This window comes from Vicia villosa, linkage group LG1, assembly GCF_029867415.1.
Source record: "Vicia villosa cultivar HV-30 ecotype Madison, WI linkage group LG1, Vvil1.0, whole genome shotgun sequence".
Classification (NCBI taxonomy): Eukaryota; Viridiplantae; Streptophyta; class Magnoliopsida; order Fabales; family Fabaceae; genus Vicia; species Vicia villosa.
In genome coordinates this window covers 3,752,501-3,758,730 of record NC_081180.1, presented here as the reverse complement: position 1 = coordinate 3,758,730, position 6,230 = coordinate 3,752,501, and positions in this window count along the sequence as shown.

Sequence of the window (6,230 nt, the reverse complement as noted above, 5' to 3'; positions counted from 1 at the left end):
CACACACACACACACACACACACACACACACACACACTCTTTTTGGAAAATTACATAAACGTGAGATGAAACTAAAAAGAATTTTTGACGACGAAGAAGATGACAAGAAAAAAAAGAATAAAAATATCACACTAGAAGCCATAAGAATTAAAGATATGGAGCCAAAAAATAAAGAGAGTCAGAGTAAAAGTAATGAATTCATGTTTCGTAAATTCAAAGAATTTCTAAACCATGAAAAGGAAACCTCAAGGCTCCAAAAGCAACGTGATGAAATTTCCTCGTCCATTCCTACATGTTACCAATGTGGACATAAAGGGTACATGAGAGAAAATTGCCCTTAAAACCCAAGAAGAAATCAAAATCAAAGAAAGTTCAAGAAATCCCAAAAAGATAGCATACATATCTTGGGATAACGATGACATGCAATCCTTAAATATGGAAGAAGCAAAACATATATCTCATATCAAATTATTAAGACGATGAGGTAAACTCTCACTTTTCTTATTAATATTTATTTCACATTTGTAAGAAGCTAACATAAGAAATAAGTAAATTAGTACAAATAATCTCTGCCTCCTAGGGGTGGGAACAGGCTGAGCCAAGTTAGGCTCTGTCAAGCCTAAGCCTGGACTACTAAAAATATCAAAATCTAAGCTTGGCCTATAGCCTGTCATGGACTTATTTTTTTAGTCTGAGTCTAGTCTTTTTGAAGGACTGATTGACCTATTAGCCTGCTTAAAAGCCTATTTTATTTGAACATATGTTTATAAGCAATTCAACTAATGTTTATATAGAATAAAAATTAAAGGATCAATGATATTAAAAGTTTGTTTGCATTGACTAGTCTAAGTTGATCTAGTAGCATAAGTTTTGTAAGATTGTCTATTTAAGAAAACTTATGACATTGTTCATAAGGTGTTTTTCAGTTTTTTTTGTAAGTTATTCAAGATAACTTAGTTTTATTTTTTATTTTAATACAAAGTACAATATACAATATAATTATAATTGTAAAATTATCTATATTTATTTAAATAGGTCGACCTGATATGCTTAAAAGGATTTTTCATGGCCTGAGACCCATCCTTTTTAACTAAACATACTTAAAGAAAATCCTAAGTCTTTTCTATTTAAAAAAGGTCTAACCTGACCTGGGCTTGTTTAAGCTAGGTCGCAGGCCACTGTTAGTTGGCCTGACCTATTCTCATCCCAGTGTCTCCAAAGACATTGTCTTTTCCTTGAATTGAAAAATAAAAACCTATTGGAAGAAATAGAAAGTTTTAGAGAGATACAAGGTGATCTAATTAAAAACTTTTCCGTTACAAAGTCTTAAATGAATCTATCAAGTGTGACCAATGTAACATTTAGAAAAATAAAATTGATGATATGAAAAACATACTAGATAAATTCACTAAAGGAAGAAACAACTTGAATATGAAACCAAAGAGCATCATAAAATAAGGTTGGTCTTGGTTATGAACCAAAGAACAACAGTCAAAACTTTAGTAACATTTGCAATGCTAAGTCCACATCTCGTTTCAATACCCTAAAATGCAATTATTGTATTAAAGACCTTTGAATTAGAATATATAGTAAGAAAACAGTCTAGAAGGGGGGGGGGGGGTGAATTGACTTTTAAAACAAATTTAATCGAGTTTTCATAAATAAATTACCGAAGGTTTTTAGAGTTACGTGTGGAAATGTTTAGAGTGAAAATGTGAAAATTATATTTGTAAGAACTTAATCAATTTATAAATATAAAAAATGATCTAATGATGATATAGAAGGCATTCAATTGATTCCAATCGTATGTTTCACGAGAAGTGATTATACAATGATTCAATGTGCAAATTCTAAACTCAATTAGTTTCTCAAATTATAATCACCACAAAAGCTCAATTAGGTGTAAATTCCAACAAAACCTAATCTTAAGCAATAAATCGCCATCAATGAAATAAACGATAAACTACTCTAAGAATTGAAAATCTAAGCATGCAACATACTACAAAATTAAATTTAAAAGTAAAAGAGAGAGGGAAGGGGAGGGAGAGAGAGAGAGAGACAAAGAAAGGGAGAGAGAGAGAGAGAGAGAGAGAGAGAGAGAGAGAGAGAGAGAGAGAGAGAAGTTACCAGGATATATAGTCCTTCGACAACATTGTCCTTGCATGAGTCTGCGTGCACTCTTCAATTGTTTCCCATTGGAACCTGCATATTTCCTTTTATTTTGAAAACTATTCCAAGAGTTCATACAACCACTATTCCATAATAATGTTGAAGAAAATGAATCTTCTATCTGGATCTTGACTCGTATATAGCTTCACGCCAAACTCTTATGCACAATCTTTACTGATTAACGCTTCAAGAATCTTCCAATATCACCAATATGATCCAAGCCTTCACGTGTAGCAATTAACCCCTTGATCCTACCGATTCCTTGAGAGATGAATTATTTGAAGATATGAGAAGAACTCTGCCTTATCCGTAGCCTCCCACACAGTCACTACTAAGGCAATCTTGAGAGAAGAATACTGGAATTTGTCAGCACTAATTAGAACTTCTTAATCTTTCAAAAATCCGAAAATGTTTACCCAACCTTCAAGAACAGTTAGTTTCAAGATAACGTCTCTCCCAATCAATCACAAATCTCTCATTACCGAGATCTGGAAAAAAATGAGGTTGTAGATGAAAGAAATTTGAATGCAAGGGTTTTGAACTTTTCAAAATGAGAGAGGAGAAAATCACAAAATTATTATGAATTATTACATGAAAAATGATGACAAAAGACTTTATATGTGCTTGAGATTAAACACAAAAATGAATGGTAAAAGTTGGTTATATTCGAATCAAGAACAATGCATGGTTTGAGTCAAATGAGCAAGTAAATGGAATAAAAGAAAATCATATTTTTTGACCCATTTTAGGCTTGATTCGAATCAAGAACAGAGTTTGATTGGAATCAAAGATCCTGTGATTTGAATCATGTACAATATCTTATTTGAATCAATTGCAACAAACCCTTAAGAAAAATGATTTGATTCGAATCATGTGAAAAATTTGATTCAATTCAAATTGAGCTCAGGTGACCAGAAAATTGTTGATTTGAATCATGTGCAAAACTTGTTTCGAATCAAATTGTTTAAAAATATTTGGTTCACCCTTGTTGAATTTGATTTGAATCAGAATGTGCGTTTAATTTTATTGATTCGAATCAAACACATAAAATCTCAACTTTTCATAGTTTTAAAGTACTTTGAGATTTTTCTTTGCCCCTAACTTGAATAAAAAATACATATAGTTTTATTCCACTAACTTATGCAATTAACTAAAATCATATTGATCCAATTCAAACATAACCATTGATTTATGCATCCTAAAACAAGTAATGAATTGATTTCAACCTTTAAAGTTGTGCAATCATGAGGGAGACTCAATAAACGATAATAAACGAAAGTGATAAGACAAGCGACAAAAAAACTATATTAGGGGTGCTACCCCTGCATGTGTTAGGGACATGCAACAATCTCCCCTAGGGATATGCAGCTTCAAAGATGACCATATTTCCATGTTCTATTTTATAAAAAAAAGTCTTGAGAGAAAAGAAGAACATTCTCCTTCATACTTTTATAAAGAACATCGTGAACATAAAAATAGAAAGATGTTTGCTCATAATATCTATTCCACTTACATCAAATAACCTAAAATGATATATGTACCAAAGGTAAAAAAAAAAAATTAAGTTGTAATTGAGATGATGATACCGATAGTTGCTCTTCAAGTAACACAACAAAAGAAATAAACATGTTCTATTATTCCACTCCTACGAAGAAAGAAATCTCTTTGTACGTTAACAACAAGACAAAATCAATGAATTTTTTTATTTTTGGTAAGATCCTCAATCTTACCATTTAGTTGTTCTAATTAGTTACTTATTTATTGCACAAGTTACTTATGATTAAGTAAGTTGTGTAATAAAGATAATAAAGTATGTTTAATTCCTCTATATACACGGTCAAAATCTTAAATAAAATCCTTTTAAAACTTCTTTTAAAAAATAACATGACTATGGAAGAAATCATACATACTACCTTTAGTAAACTAACCCCTAGTATGTAGAAGAAGAGGTTGTTAACTTTGTGGGTATCCCATAAAGAACATCCTTAGAATATGAAAATCAAGGGAAATAAAAATATCAAAGACAAGAGGAAGTTCAAAAACTAAATAAGGAGAATATAGTTAAAGAAGTTAACTTAAGAGAATTAATGTCTAACTTAAGAATGGAGGATCATTAAGGATCATCCCATTCATAATGTTAATGGAAATATTTTTAAGGGAATTGCATCCGAACACTCTCTTAGAAAGGTATGTAACCATGTGACTTTTGTTTCGCAAATTAAGCCAAAGGAAATAGATGAAGCTATCATCAAAGAACATTTGTCTCTTGATATGAAAGAAAGGTTAAATCAATCTGAGAGAAACAATGTTTGAGATCTCATTCTTAAAGCTAATTGAGTGATTAGAACCTTAGTGGATCTTTCATAACAAGTTTGATGGTTTTTAAAATGTTTTGAGAAATAAAACAAGACTTGTTACTAAAGGTTACCATAAACATAAAGGCATAGATTTCGATGAAGCTTATGCCCCTGTAACTTGATTAGAAGCCATAAGGATGGTTCTAGCCTTCCCATGCATTGTATTTTTCAAATGAATGTAAAGAGTGCATCTTTAAATGACTACATCTAGAAGGAACTGTATGTTGATCATCATCACATTTTTAGAACGTTCTTATTTATGTTTTCAAAAATGAAAAAAAAAGGAATCTCTACAAACAAAAACAAGCTCTTCGAGTTTGGTTTGAGAAATCTAATCAATTTTCTGCTTGAAAACAAGTTTTTAATAAGGAAGGACGATACAATTCTTGTTCAAACCAAGCATATATTTTTCTTGAGCATGCTTTCTTTTTCGATTCGATACTTCACAAATCCTTGTGCAAGGATGTTTCTAATATGACGCAGATGGGAGAGATCTCTATACTAACCTAAGTGTACAAGAAAAAGTGGTTACCTGATGGTGCTTGTCAACCCTGATGTATTTAATTAAGACATTGATTGTGTTTTTCAACAAAATTTCCCAAAGTGACGATGTTGATGGTATTATTCAATGACTATGATCACAAAAGGTTAAGATGATAAATTTGTAATAGATTTACCAAACATATAGTTAGACCAACTCTCGTATCAAATGATTCGTAGAGAAGGAAAATCAATAATGGTTTGTCGTTCCATCAAATGGGAAAAAGGAGCCCCCATGGCTATCAGTGGTGCTATCATAGTCAGAATTAGCGGAACTCTCACAACTATCGAATATGCCTAGTTCCACTAATTTGTAATCAATCGTCCCATCAAGATGTTTGGCGTTCTTGTAGCAATCACATTGTTATGCGCTCATCGTGAAAGCTCTACTAAATTGTATTTTACGCTCTCATCCAAATCCCTAATTATCATCATAAGAGGAAAAGGGAAGAAAATGTAACTGATCTATACCTACAAATGAGGGTTGAGAGCTTGAACTTGAGCAAAATGGAAAATAAGTATGCTTTGTGCTTGAGGGACTTTGAGGGAGTTTCCCGACGAAATCTTGAGAGAGGAAGAGATGCGAAAAGGTAAAAGAATAAGGGCCGAATCTCTCTTATAAAGATTTGAAGGCTAGCCATAAGGGTAATCAATGACCTCCCACTAGGTTATCCTACCATTTCAAATATTTCTCACGTTTTTTACACGTATGAGGGGTTAAGGCCAATTTGGATTCCCAAGGATAAATCATCATTGATCAAATTTAATGTTGTGCATGCACCCACCTCAACTGATGTTTAAGGATTTACCCCAATTATCATTTGAGGATCCACCTAATTGACATTTGGAAATTTACCTTAGGTCATACTTGAGGGACTCGCCCCATGCCATGCTTAAGAGACTCGCCGAATAATGCTTGAGGGACCCACTTCAAGCATCATAAAGGACTTTCCCAACATACTTAAGGGACTGGCCCCAGGTCATGCTTGAGGAACTCGTCTTAATGTGAAGTAGCGATCAAACTAAATTATTTCACCCTTTACAAGCTCCCATGCTTGAGGTACTGTGTATCGATATGTTCGTGAAAATTCTACAGGAGGCGAAACGACATTCATCAAGGACAAACAAATAACACACATCGTCAAATTTTATGAATCTATTTTT